Genomic DNA, 15,146 nt, shown 5'->3' on the forward strand with positions numbered 1-15,146 from the left:
TCTAAACAAAATAAAACAAAAGTTCTTTACAGTTATATGATTTTATAGCCTGTGACTCTGACTATGCCATCAAGCACCTGGCCAACCTTGGCCACTCACACCTCCACATCCTCACACACACATTAGGATCCTCTCCTGGCTGCTCCTCAGCTTTGCACATCTTCATCTTTCACTAACTGGAGTTTGCTAGTTTGCCTTCCTTTCTCATTTCCTGTTTCCTTTCACTGGCTACAGCAACAGTCATCCTAGCACTCACAATAACTGAGTAAAGAGCTGAAGTCTGCACACAAGCTCTTGAGATTTTTGACATCAGAACCACTAACTTTAAAAGACCAAGACTCAGTTTTGAGACTATAAATCACTCCTCTGCTGTCTAAGCTGGAAGACTTTGTGACTGTCCTCTCCATGAGTGTGGAATGCCTGTGTTTCATTTCATACACCCAGAAGAGAGCCTTGCACATCCCAGGCAACCTGCGAGCAGTGATGGACTGAATGATTTCTGGGAATGCTTCAGAAGGATGAGCACCTGACAAGATAAAGAAAGCCAGAAACTTCATCAGATGAGCACAAGGCCTCAGGCAGTGTTCGAGTCTTAGTGTTCTATTGCTGTGAAGAGACACCATGATCACGGCAACTCTTATGAAGGAAAGCATTTAATTGGGGCTGGCTCACAGTTTCCAAGGTTTGGTCCATTATCAGCATGGTGGGAAGCATGGTGGTACACAGGCAGACATGATGGCTGAGAATTCTATATCTGGATCCACAGGCAGCAGGAAGAAAGAGCCACTGAGCCTGGCTTGGGTTTTTGAAACCTCAAGCCCATCCCCAGTGACACACTTCCTCCAACAAGGCCACACCTCCTAATCCTTTCAAATAGTGCCTCTCCCTAAACACTTAAATATATGAACTTATGGGGGTCATTCTTACTCAAACCACCACAGTTGGTGTCCTGGCTTTCATGCCTGATTTTCATGCCAACATCACCTCTAGTTGCCAGAACTGATGCTCCATGGGGGCATAAACAATATCTACTTCCTCTTCATAAACTCCCAATGAAAAACCAAAGTTTGATTCCACAACAGTTCACAGCTTAGTTACAGAGCATGGGTGAAGAGTTATGGGTAGGAGCACAGCTGACCCTACAGCAACCATACTGGAAGGTTTGCACCCAGCATCGATGATGGCTCCCCCATGGCTGCTTAGATAAAAACCCCTTTCATCTTTCCCAACCTATATATTCTAGTACCTACCCAAGACACCAAGGCCATGTGCAGTTTGGACAACACTGCATACAAGGGACTGGAAGGAGTGGCTGGATCAGCAGGTGAAGATTCAAAGACCCTCCCTACTCCTAAATTCTCCAAGGAAATGCCAATAGTACACAGGCCTGCTCTAATGGTTCTTGCAAGCAGACCCAGCTGATCTAGTGAAGATGGCTGCTGGGTTTGCTCTGAGGGGTGGATGGTACTGTACAACACCTCCAAACCACATACCCAGCACTTGCACACACTCATCACTGAGTTCAGTACAGCACACTGTGATAAAATGTTGTGGCATACTAGAAATAGTGTTTTTGAATTGCTAGGAAGCCACCCCTCCAGGTAAGAACACTTGGAAACGAGTTAAATGGAGAAGGGGTGGAATTCACAAAATCACAGAGCCTGGAGGCCTGTAGGAAATCTCCATGAATTGAGAGGTAGTTTGAAATACACTGAACCCTTCCAATGAAACAGTTAAACAGCCTGCATGGCTGCTGTCAATATCAGAAGAGTGATTCATTAAGATATCTAAGACAAGACCCAGGGGCTTGTTTGGCAAAGTGCTAGAGTTGTAAGCATGAGGGTCTTAGTTTATTCCCCTGGGACCCCCACGTTAAGCAAAATGAGGTAGAACACACTCATAATCCCAGTGCAGAGGAGGCGAAGGCAAGTGGGCTCACTGGCCAGACAACCTAGCTTACTTGCTAAGTTCAAGGCCAATGAGGGACCTTGTCTGGGAAAACATTATGGGGAGCTCTTGAGAGAAAACACACATCAAAGGTTGTCCTGTGATCTCTGTAGAGCTGTTTTACACACACACACACACACACACACACACACACACACACACACACACACACACACCAAAAAACCTTTAACACCTTTAACAAAGGCAAGTCTTTGAGAAATGCACGTAAGTCTGTAACAACAGTCAGTGTTCAAGGGGTTATGCTAAGGGCTTGTTACTTACTAAGAACTGAATATATGCAAGGACTCCTTAGTCCCTTTGCATCATTGCTATCTTCCTTTGAGCAGCTTCACAAGGAAGCTACAGTCCCTTGACTCATTTAACTATAAGGAAAATCATTCAGAAAGCTCCCTCAAGGCACCTACTCAATGAGACCTGGAGCTGGGATTCAGACTCAGGCAGTCTGGCTCCAGGGCTGTGTGGTTAACACTAAATGCACTAGTTCTTCCTATGACAGAAAATAATTAGTTCCTAAGAGCAGTGAAGCTCTTCATTACTTTTTCTGGGAAAGGCTTCTCTGTGAAAGAATGTTCTGGATGAGACCTATAGAGTGGGAACTAGGCAGCTACAGGATGGGGCTGGAGCCTCTTAGGAAAGAGAGAATGCTTTGTTACTCACAGAGTGGGTTTCTTTCAGGGAATGAGAGGGAGACAACCACAGTTGGAGGATGCTGAGGAGGAGTGGATCAGAGAGGGGCCCAAGCTCAACACTAGGATTGGGTCACAGCACTGGTGTGCTAAAGGGGCTTAGGTTAAAATATAAGTGGGTTTGGAAAGCCTAGGAGAGATAAGATGTTGGGATGTCATTAGCTTGTCTCAAAGATGGAGGGGAAAGGGAGAGGAGGGAACCCATTCCTCGGGATCTTTACAAGGCTTCTGTGAGACTCAACTCAAGGTTGAGAAACTGACCATTACTACAGCCAACCATTGCAGTTGGGATTGTTTTTTTCACCGTGACACAACCAAGCAAAAGCTGATTGGCAGTGCATGCAAAGACTAGTCACAGAGAGGATGGATGGGAAAGAGGGGTGATAGCTAAAACTGCATGTCATGTTGTGGGCACAGATACTGAGGAGATGAAGGTCGAATGTGTTGTAGATCTGAAAAGCCTGAAGTTGCCTGACCCAAGAAGACACAGGAGACTAAAGATCTGGGCTGGGGCCAGATCATGCAGGGCCTTGTGGGTATTTTAAGAGTTTTATATTTAATCCTAAATGCATTTGGAAAAGCCAAGAGTCAACAAGATGATCTCCATGGAAGTGATAGTTTTACTTGGCAAGCTGTGAAGCAATCACAGATCTATTTCACATTAAAAATAAACTTTTGCAAGCCTGGAACACTGGAAGTCATAGTCATTGTAACTTTTCATGCCTCAGTTTCTAGAACACTTATGTAAAGATATATTCTCCTACATAACCATTATATCATTGTGACAGCTAGCATAATAAAAAAAATACTAATGTAATGATGCTTCCTGGATTTTATCACAAAGTTACATGAGAGTAAATTTTAAAGAAATAGAATGACAGAGAAAAGACAGCCCCAAGTACCAAAAGGATTTTTGCAGACCCTATTTTGGTGAGAAGCATTGCCTAGTCCAAAGCAATTAGAACAATGGACTCCCACAGAAACGATTTCATTTCAAATTCTACCTTCTTTGGGGAAAGATATGCATGTAGCTAGAGCTAATGATGGGCCTGAAAGGGGTCTTCCAGGACTCTGGTTCAGCTGAACAGCAGTCCATGAGCCTCTGGGAAAGCTCAAGATGTTGTTTTTTAAGGGCCACTGGTTCAGCACAAGACAAATCATTCCAGCATGGATACTTCTATAGCTGATCTACTTTAAACAATTGTGTGTGTGTGTGTGTGTGTGTGTGTGTGTGTGTGTGTGTGTGTGTTTGTGTGTGCACATATAGATACAAGAGGACAACTTGAAGAAGGCAGTTCTTCCTTTGTACCATGTGGGCCCTGGGGATTGAACTCAGGCTGTCAACCTTGACAAGCTCCATTACCCATTGAGCCATCTGCAGCCTGCCCCACCTAATCCATCTTTATTATATCAGCCTAAGTGTATCACCTCATCCTCATATCTCATCCCCATAAACATGGCCCCAGTTAGTCTCTTAATGCCTAGGCTCTGTCTTTCTTTGGTAAGACATGGCTAACCACAGCCATATTTAGGATTCTGGACTCAGTCACAAGACACACTTTAAACCCAGTTTGATTCACTAGCATGGTGGGAATAGTGCTTGTGACATTCTAACACAACTACTGGATTAGAGTAATTCACTTTAAGACATATGTACCACTGTTTTGCTTTCCTAAATGCCACAGTGATGTATGCTTATATAAACCCAAAAAAGTCCCATGGGACAGGAGACAAAAGACGACCACCAGCTGTTACTATATCACCTACAAGTTTTACTAAATGAGAGTTCATTTGAATAATCAATCTAAAAGTACACTCTCTGTACACTGGCCTGGAACCTCTCAGGCTTCCCACAGCCAGGAGAATATTCCCATAGTGACCCATAAACCGTGTCAGACTACCTAGTGTCTCTCCTCACACGTGGCATTCATTGATCTCCTTTGGCCTGCCAACTTATGTCTCAACTCCTCACAGTCCAGTGCTTGACACAGACATTGAGAAATCATTAACTTTATAGCCCTTCCCTGTGAGCATCTTGCAAGAGTACTGAATTCAGAGGGCTGCTACTCGGTTCTACCTACCTTAGTTAGCCACCCTTTTCTCATCACCAGATTTAGAAGTGGAGAAGAAAACAAGAAGAATATGAGAGCTCCATCCAAATACTAGCATGTTTCTGGTGAATTTGAGGTGGTGGGAACAAGGGTCTTAAGACAAACCCCAAGTTGAGATTTCTAGCATCTTCATACATCTCAATTTACTTAAAAAAAATGTATGAGTCAGGGCCAGCTTTAAATTCACTATATAGCTCAGGGTGACCTTGAACTTCTGATCCTATTGCCTCTACCTCTGGAATGCTGGTATTACAGGTATATGTCAAATTACATTTCACTAAGATGCTTCTCTTTGCTGTCTCAATGATGGGTTGGATGGTTTTCTTTTCAAGTCTCAGCATCTAACAGGAAAGTAAGTAAGATCAGAGGGTCCTTCCTGAACATCACTAGATTGTGGTTTTACAAGCCAGGATCAGGTGATGGACACCTGGGCTCTTCCATTTCCTCAATATTGTAAATAGAGCAGCAATGTACACAGATGAGCAGTTATCCCCATATAAACTCCTTTGCGGATAGTCCCAAGTGGTATAACTGGTATATTTATTTCTAGCTTTTCAAGGAACTCTCACACTGATTTCCATAGTAGCTGTACCAGTTTGCACCTTCATCAGCAGTGAATGCGTGTCCGTCCCCTCCCGCACCCCCCCCCACACATGCCAGCATTTTATGCCTTAAAAATACCTGGGGCCTATGCAGGATTGTTTGGCTCGGCCTGGGAGGAGGGGACTAGACCTACCTGGACTGAGTCTACCAGGTTGACCTCAGTCTGTGGGGAAGGCTTTGCCCTGGAGGAGAGGGGAATGGGGGGGGGGGGCGTTGGGGGGAAGGTGAGGGGGACGGGAGGGGGGAGAACAAGGGAATCCGTGACCGATATGTAGAACTGAATTATATTGCAAAATAAATTAAAATAAATTAAAAAAAATATATATATATATTTACTATTCTGGCTAAGGTAAGATGGAATATCTCAAAGCAGTTTTAATTTGCATTTCCCTGATGGCTATGGATGTAGAACATTTTTCAATGTTCACTTGGAATGAATAGGAATAACCACTTTCTAGTTGGATTTAAGGCCCACTCTATAAGTGGAAACCCATACCTGGCACAAGAACCTGTGGCTAGACAGGTCATAGGCCCTAGGGGAGAACCCACTACTACTATTCTGCTAAGGGAGCATAGTATTAAACTGACTCCTAATGACTTATCCTTATACCCACAGACCTGAGCACCTCTCAACCTTCATCAGAGCACCTCTGTTTTGCAGTTGATGGAAATTAACACGAAAACCCACAATTAGTCAAAGGGCAGAGAATAAGAAACCTAGGAATGCTCAGTTCTAAATGGGACGTCTATATCACACCACCTCCTCCCAAGGGCTCAGGGATCAGTGGTTGTTTGACTACAGTGTTTTCTGGACACTGTGGGCCAGTTACACATATGAACTCGTAATGGTTGTGACAGCATGTGCAAAACCTGCACAAGCTCAAAGCGAACCAAAGCAAACCAAACCCCAGTACAGAGAGATGAGGTGTGCACCAAGTCCCACCCCTAGTTAAGGAGCTGCTGACAACTGACACAGCTAGAAAGGAGAGTCAGTGTTCTTTAAGGGTGTGCCCCCCCCCCCCGGGGGGGGGGGGTCAACCATACACCTAAGAGTACAGTGCATGACCCCACACCTAAGAGTATATGGACTACATGAATTGCATTTAATGGCTTGAAAAAAAAAGAGAGAGAGAGAGAGAGAGAGAGCACAAGGCAGGGAAAGGGGTGTGGAGCTTGGAGGAGTTGGGGGAGGGGTGAATATGGTCAAAATATATTGTATAAACTTCTCAAAACCTTATCATTTAAGGTGAGAAAAGACGTATACATGTATGCAAGCACTCATACACATGAAGTAAAAATAAGTCTCTAAAAAGTCAAGCAAACAACAAAAAAATACAAGCCAACATCGGTGAAGGGAAATGGAAAAAACAACCTTCCTCTATAGCCTGACACTGAACTGTGGCCCCTGCTCCAAACCACTCCCTAGTCACCTATTCTTCCTCCCAGTCAGTGTCTTTACCCTTTACCCAGACATCAGGACAAGAAAGCTGGCAATCCACCTCTGACCCGCTCCGCTTCTTCAGCCCACATGTTCAGAGAATGACTGGGCCCTGGAGATTTTTACCTCTCGATTTTTCCCGGTGCCCCCCTTCCCTTTCTAATTCCGTTGCTATGCCATCACTCAGCACTCACAGCTCCCTGAGACATCTCTCTGCTCTCATAGAGCACAGTGTGTACAGGTTCCATCCCCTCAGTGCTATGACCCGACCTCAGAGAACTGACCCAACCCGAGTGCACTTTCTCATTATTACATGGACTCAGCATCAGTACCTAGTACCAGGGCTATGCTGTACCTTCATCTCTGCTGCTGTCATAAAATACCCTGTCCAAAGGCAACCAGTGGAGGGGGGATTATTTCAGCTTGCAGTTCCAGGGTACAGCCCATCATTTTAGGAAAGTCAAGACAGGGACTCAAGCAGGAAGCCACATGACATCCACGATGTCTAACGGTCTTGAGGCTACTAAAGTGCCTTTTCCTCCATGCAGGGCTTTGTACAAGCTCATCCTCTGCTGAGTTGGCCTTTCTTTCGGATATGTCCCCAAATTTGTAAGACACTCAAGAATTAGAAATGTATAATAAAATTTTTTTGTAGGGTGTGTGTGGGATCTCTGAAAGTCTACCACTGCCCACTCCAAATACGTGGCAATTGGTCTTCGGATTCAGCAGCTGAGGGGATACTAAAAATAATTAGCATCTGATACGGCTCCAAATGATCTCTCCTCTCCTATCAACGGTTTTATGAAAATGGCAATACTGGGTACATCGGCACGGATGACCTGCATATTGTATTCCTTCATCCCAGGACTCTATTGTGGAGTCATGACATCCATGCCCCATGGACTTAAATAGGTCTGCCTGTGCTGTGTGGTGATGCTGGGGGCAAAGGCCAGTTGCATCTGCTGCTCCTGTTTCTCAAGCTGGTTCTTCCTAGGATCTGACAAGCTTGGGATCAGTATCATGATCACTACCAGCTACACATGGCTCCTGCAAGGACTGTGGGCTGAGCGTACAGTCTGTGCCCTCAGCCTATTTTCTTGCGGGAAGGAAGTCTACACAGTATACTCTGGGGAGATAATTACCCACCCAGGACAAGCAGGATCATTGTCACCCACAGTTTTCTGTCACTCACACTCCTTAGATGAAGTGCTGTTCAGACTTCAAATTTTTAAAGCCTTTCAGAATTTACCTTTCTTTCAATGTTTTTCCTTTAAGAACCCCAGCTCAACACAGATCTTCATACATTTGTTTCCAAGTGAACAAGACGAGCCTTTGTCTGCTTTCCGTTTCTTTTTATCTTGAATGCTTTGCCACCTTCCAAACCCAATCACTCTGAGCCATCAGCTCCTCTACTACTTTGCAAAGATCATGTCCCATTACAGGGTTCAGCAAAGCCAGCAATTGCCCACACCAGTCCTGAGGTTCCTGTTGAGTTATAACTTTTCCTTAAAAAAAAAAAAATACTCTTGTGAATTTGATTTGTGTGTGTGTGTGTGTGTGTGTGTGTGTGTGTGTGTGTGTGTGTGTGTGTACATGTGTTCCAATAGCTTCAGATGTCTCTAGAGATAGAGTCAGAGGCAGTTGGGAACTGCTTGATGTGAGTTCTGGGAACAGAACTCTGTTCCTCTGACCAGCTGCAAGAGCAGTAAGTGCTCTCAACCATTGAATGATCTCTCCAGCCCCTTATCTACTTTGTTAACTCTGCAGTGGACCAGCCTATCAGCCTTGATGAACGGATCATCAAATTGCCTGTTTTATTCCCAGACCCCTTAGCGACTCAGCAAGTGTCCTTGCTCTGCTGTTTTTCAGTCCCTGGTATTCATGGAGACTTCAGCTGGTGGCACCCACATGTAGCTAAAGACTCAAATGAGCCAGTCTGTCAGGTCTTGATTTCCCTCATATTGTCTCATCAGCCTTGTCTCAAGGAGTTGTTTGACTCAGTTTCTCAACTTCCATAGCATTCAGACTAATTCCGTCATCCCCTTCCCTACAGCTTCATGAGCCAGGCTGGGAGAGGACCTTTCATTATTAAAAAAAAAAAAAAAAAAAAAAAAAAAAGCTTTTCCAACAGTTTGGAAGCAATATCCTCTGAACAGCATAGCTGCCTGCATGGGCCACTATGAAGGCCCCACCTGCATGCCAAATCATGGATTTCCCCTTCCTCTGTATTAAAAGTTTTGTCCAAGGAGTAGATTCCCTGACTTCTGCCTAACTCTCTCCCTTCTCACTATCTCATTCTTCTGGTAGGTTCCAAGCTTGCTGATGCCAGGAAGGGTTATTGAGCACAGATCTCATTTGTACTGTTTCTTTTCCATCCTGCCAGCTGTAAGAATCAGAATGCTAACACCACAGTCTTACTCTCCCTTTGTTCCACGATTCCTGCCAGATCAGCAGGCACGCAGATGATGGCGCCCATGTGTTTTTGTTTTGTTTTTTCCTATTGTAATGACTCCCTTAAGTAGGCAAGTTCTCTGAACAGACAGCTGAGCCTCAGCACATCCCCCACAGTCAAGGCCACACAACTGTTGTCACAGCCATCTTACTTTACTGCCCCTCCCCACTATTGTCAAGTACTGCAGTATCTATATTCTCTAGTATATCAGCTGTTTGGGGGCATCATCATACTCACTTGGCAGACCCCATCCATCAAAGGGAGATGCCACCTCATTAGAAGGGATGACCACTCTGGGATTCCCACCAAAGATGCTCCTCTCTCAGAGGACTCAGTTTTGTTTGCACATCTTATCATTAACAGCAGAGGACACACAATAGCCACTATCACAGGCAAATACATCAGCCCACACCACAGTAAGAAAAAGTAGCCATATCAGGATTACCACAGATCTTATTGGGGTGACAGAATCATTAGTGAATCGTTACTTATATTAAGACAACAGAATAAACTACCAAAAGGCTCATTCATACCTTGCCTATGGAAGATTCCAGAAAGGCTGTGTCAATGGAACTCCCTTGCCCAACTTTCAGAGAGTTCTGCTAAAGAGTCTCCTCTCCCCAGCAATTGCTTTGGGCTCACATGATTTCCGAGAGCAGTCCCCAGAATCCTGTGGCCTTTGTAAGCTTCTTCAGTTGTATGAGTCTATTCTATTCTACCCCAGGAAGCAGTGTTTAAATCCAAAGGAAACAGACAACAATATCTCATCTAGATCATTTGTCCATCAAGGGAAACAGGATGGTGAAATTCTCCTTTTCCTTTAGGCCTGATACTATTTGCTATGTGTATTTGTTTGGCTCCACATCAGGTGCATATATGTTGATAACAGCCATATCTTCAGCAAATGGTCCTTTTATCAACACTGATCACACATTCACCCACACTTAGAGCCTCACTGCTCACTTCCACAGCACCCTTCCCAATTCCTAGTAACCATTATTCTACTTTCAGGTCAACAGATTTATTGCTATTTATGTCCATGGGTAGGTATATACATCTGTGTGTATAGGTACCTGTGGAGAGGGCATTGGACCCCCTGAAGCTAGAGTTACAGATGTCTGTGATCCACCCAGTATGAGTGCTGGGAACCAAACTTTGGTCCTCTGTAATAGCAGCAAATGCTCTTAACTTCTGAGCCATCTCTCTGCTCCACTGACTTTTTTTTAAACTTCTAAATATAAGAGAGAAAATGCAGGATCATGGGTCTTTCTCAGGTTTAGGTTTCAGTGTGACATCAACCTGCATGCCAAGTTTTAAAATCAGGATAGGAGGGGGTTTTGGGGTTTTTTTTTTTGTTCGTTTGTTTGTTTTTGTTTTTGTTTTTTTTTTGTTTTTCTCTCCCCAGTTGGAAGCACACCTATATCTGAAGTCTGCTGGAGAATGATGCAATGAACAGGCCCAGGTGCAGAACAGGCAGCACCCTGAAGCTGACCCAGAACCTATGACTGCAGGACTCAGCCTGGTGTCAGGCAGACACACCCAGTGCTAGCTATTACACCAGGAACGTTAGGTTCCAGGGCTGGAGGAACACCTGGTTTTCTGCTTCCCCTAAGTTCAGGTTACCTCCGCCTGTTCTCTATTGCCTGGACTCCAACAACGACAGTCGAGGGAAGACGAAGTCAGCGCTCACCCTCTTCAGTCCTCTCCTCCTCCCGTGTCCCAACCGCTTGCTGAATCTCTCTCTTTCATGGTGTTTGTTGAGGTATTTTACTGTGTGGACATCTGTTCAAAATATGACTCTCTCGATTTTTCCCCAACAGCCTGTTGAATCTCTGCTTTAACCCTTCTCTAAAATTTCTTTTGAATTTGTGTGTGTAAAGTTTCTTACAGATTACATATAAGGGAGTTAACTGAAAATCTACCCCTTTCATCTCTTCTTTGCCAGTGGTTACATCTTATACCTGCTATTTATGTCTTCTCTTTTCTCATAAAGTGGCTGAAAACTTCAGCAGCTAATGTGGAGAAGACAACATCAGAGGACATCTGTGGAGATCCAGTCTCGGGTATAGAAAAGGCTGTCAGATGGGCCCATAAAGTACCATATTTGATAAAGGTTGGTTTGATTTTTTTGTAGATATTTTAGATCGCATTGAGGAAATTCACTTATAATTTGAAAATAAGTCTTATCTAATGGATATCTGACTTTATTAATGTGAAAGATTTATACGATCTGGAGAGAAACCAGAGTATGACTTTATCATTGTATTTTGCACATGTGCAGATGATTTTCTATGTTTTTTTTTTCTTTCTTTCTACTAATGGAGGGAAATACATTGACTTTTAAATGTAACTTGCAGGACTGAGAAGATGGACTCCTGGGTAAAGACACTTGTCACCTAGGCTAACAACTTGAGTGTGATGGCTGAGACCCACCTCCTAGGAAAAAACCAACTCCTGCAAGTTGTCCTTTGACACACACACACACAAATGCACACACACACACATACACACATGAAAAATATGTACATGCACAAGCCTACAAACACAATTCACACACACACACACACACACACACACACACACACACACACACATACGCACGAAAAATATGCACATGCACAAGCCTACAAACACAATAGGTCCCAAATACCTATTCTGTTTAGGAGTTCATTAAATTGTACAGTCTCTACAATCTGCCCTACCTACAAAATATGCTAGGACAATAGTGGCACAAACCTTGTAGGAGTAACCAACCAATATCTTATTTGACTTAAAGCCCACTCCCAAAGATGGAACCCATAGGTGACACTGCTTGAGTAACTAAGAACCGGAGATTAGATAGCCCAGACTCCTAGTGTGAAAACCAAGTACTACTAGTCTTAAAAAAAAGTAACAATAAAATGACTCCTAATGATATTCTGCTATACTTACAGATCAGTGACTTATTCAATCATTATCAAAGAGGCTTCCTCCTACAGCAGAAGGGAACAGATTCAGAGACCCGCAGCCAGACATTATGCAGAGAGAGACAGACAAACAGAGACAGAGAGACAGAGGCCTTGGAAAACACAGCTCTAAACAAGATGTTTCCATCAGATTCTTCCCCTCAGAGCACAGGGAACCCCATGGAAGAAGGGGCAGAGGAGTGGGGGAGATAGAGGGGACAGAGGAGACTGGGAGAACAAGATCCTTTAAAACAAGCTCATATAAGCTCACAGGGCCTGCACAGGTCTGCACCAGGTCCTCTGCATGTACACTACAGCTTTCCAGTTTAGTACTTTATGGGACTCCTGAATATGTCAATGAGGGTCTCTGATTCTTATTCTTCTCTACAGGCTTTTTTATTTTTCTGCTGGCTTGGCTTTTCCAACTTTAATATGATAGTTTTGTTTTATCATATTATATTTTATTTTGTTATGTTTTGCTTTTATCTCACAGTTGCCTGTTCTTTTCTAATGAGAGACAGAAAGGAAGTGGATCCAGATGGGAAAGGAGATGGGGATGGGAGGAGTAGAGAGAGGGGAAACTATTATATTGTTTGAGAAAAGAATCTATGCTTAATAAAAGAGGGGAAGGTTGTACCTTTTGGCCTGGTTAATTTCACTGTGTGAATTCTTTTCATCTGAAACATTTTTTGTATTGAAGTTTAACCTTTTTTTTTTTTTTTTTTTTTTTTTTTTTTGGTTTTTCGAGACAGGGTTTCTCTGTGTAGCTTTGCGCCTTTCCTGGAACTCACTTGGTAGTCCAGGCTGGCCTCGAACTCACAGAGATCCGCCTGGCTCTGCCTCCCGAGTGCTGGGATTAAAGGCATGCGCCACCACCGCCCGGCGAAGTTTAACCTTTTTAAACAAACAAATGAAGTGTAATAATAATTTTAAGGTAACATCCCTTCATGGAAAAATGATCATGATTATATTATCAGTTTTACATATTCCATAATTCACTAGATATTTTTAGAACATTATGCTTGTGTTCATCAGAATGACTACCTAATATAATTTAATTTCTTTGCAATGCCCTTATCAAGTTCTTATATATTTACTGAATAAAATATGTTAAGTTTTCACTCTAATAACTTATGTTTAAAATACATAATAAGCATCAATATATTTGAAACAAATTCACATAAAATTCATGCTTTGTTTCTTTTTAATTTTATTGAGAAATTAATGATAAGAATATAATCACATATTTCAATCTTAAAAATTAATTTACCAAAAGATGACATTAATTGAGATATATCTCCAGCTCTAGAAGAGAAGATATCTGTAACCCAAGGATCTGCTGAAGAAATTTGTCTCAAAATATATTTTAAAAAGTCCCACAAATGGATCATAAACAGCCTATATCCTAAAAAGAAAAGAAACAAAAGCGCTTATTGGGTACTTCACTGAAGAGGACATTCCCAAGACCCATGGGCTGAGACCAAGGCAGTTGGCATGAGGTATCAAAAATGGAAATGAAGCTGAACTTGGAGGCATGTGCCTGTATCCCTGTACTGACTGAACTGAGGTAAGAGGAGAGCATTCCATAGCAAGACCCTGCTTCACAAAATTTAACATTAAGATATCTCCAAGAACAGAGGGATAGTTTTCCATCCACAGATTCAATGATCCCTTATGGTGATATTTTATTAGTGCTGAAATGTGATTTTATTTGTATGTTAATAAAGTTGCCTGGAGATCAGAGCTAAGAGCAAGCCATTTAGCAGAAGTCCAGTGGTGGTGGCACACACCCTTAATCGGATCACATGGCAGGCAGAATCTCTGTGTGTTAAAGGACACAGCCAAGCGGTGACCCAAACCTTTAATCTCAGTACAAACCATAGAGACCTGCAGGTCTAGAAAGGCAGTGATGAGGAAGTCATGTGGTTGGGTTTACAGCCAATGAGAAGGCAGAACAGAAAGGCAATAAAAAGACAGGACACAGGAAGAAGGTCTCTCTCTCAGGGGAAGGACAGCAGCGAGTGGAAAGATAAGGTGGTCTTAGCTCTTGGCTACTGCTCGATCTCTGGGCTTTTAACTCTTTATTTGGCTCTGTGTTTCTTATTTAATAAGACTGTTTAGAATTACATCTACAATCCCTGTCACAATGATTGATTCATGGAACTAGAGAAAAAAGTTCTGAAAGCCATACATAACTATATAATATGCTAAATTGTGAGCACAAAAGCCAAAGCAGGATACATTTGACTGCCAGGTTTTAGAATATAAAATTGTAGCAGTCAAGACTATAGCGTGGAATTACCAGGAAAGATTCATGGGCCAATGGGGAAGAGCAAAGAAGCTAGAAAACCCAGACATGTGCAACCTGCTATCACCTGACAGACTTGGTAAGCTCAAGCACTGGAGAAAGACCAGGGATAGGGAAAATGAATGTCCATGTGTAGAAGAATGAAAACTATGTTCTTGTCTCTCGACACTTACAAAATCAATTCAAACTGGATTAAGCACCAAATCTATGAGCAAACAGGAACTGGAGCAGTAACGGAGTTTTTAGAAAAGACCCTGTCTGAGTTGGCTTCAGCTGTCAACTTCACACAGCCCAGAGTCAACTGAGGGAACCTCAACTGAAGAAGGTCCTAGGGACAATTGGCCTGTGGGTGTGTATGTGGGACCTTGTCTGGATGGCTGATTGACTAGAGGGCCCAGCCCACTGTGGGTGGCACCATCCCTTGACAGGGGGACCAGAGATGTATAAAGAAGCTACTACCTGAGCAAGTGAGAGAGCAGTAAGCAGCCTTTCTCCATGGTTTCTTCTCTTAGTGCCTGGCTTGAGTTCCTGCCCTAACTTCTCTCTTCTCTTAGTGACAAACTATATATATATATATATATATATATATATATATCCTGGTGCATAGGCTGAAACAAAGCCTTCCCACCCCAATG

At 43.1% G+C, this 15,146-nt stretch overlaps 1 long non-coding RNA gene across 1 annotated transcript in view; it reads left to right on the forward strand.

Annotated features, from left to right (window-relative positions):
- LOC128123295 (uncharacterized) overlaps positions 1-14,936 on the forward strand; it is a 145,893-nt gene extending 130,957 nt beyond the window's left edge. The window contains exons 2-3 of the long non-coding RNA XR_008222633.1: positions 11,252-11,371; positions 13,507-14,936. This is a non-coding gene — a long non-coding RNA (uncharacterized LOC128123295). The remainder of the gene's footprint in view (positions 1-11,251; positions 11,372-13,506) is intronic.
- The last annotated feature ends 210 nt before the right edge of the window (positions 14,937-15,146 follow it).

Source organism: Peromyscus californicus, unplaced genomic scaffold, assembly GCF_007827085.1.
Source record: "Peromyscus californicus insignis strain IS unplaced genomic scaffold, ASM782708v3 Scaffold_3__1_contigs__length_106647218, whole genome shotgun sequence".
Lineage (NCBI taxonomy): Eukaryota > Metazoa > Chordata > Mammalia > Rodentia > Cricetidae > Peromyscus > Peromyscus californicus.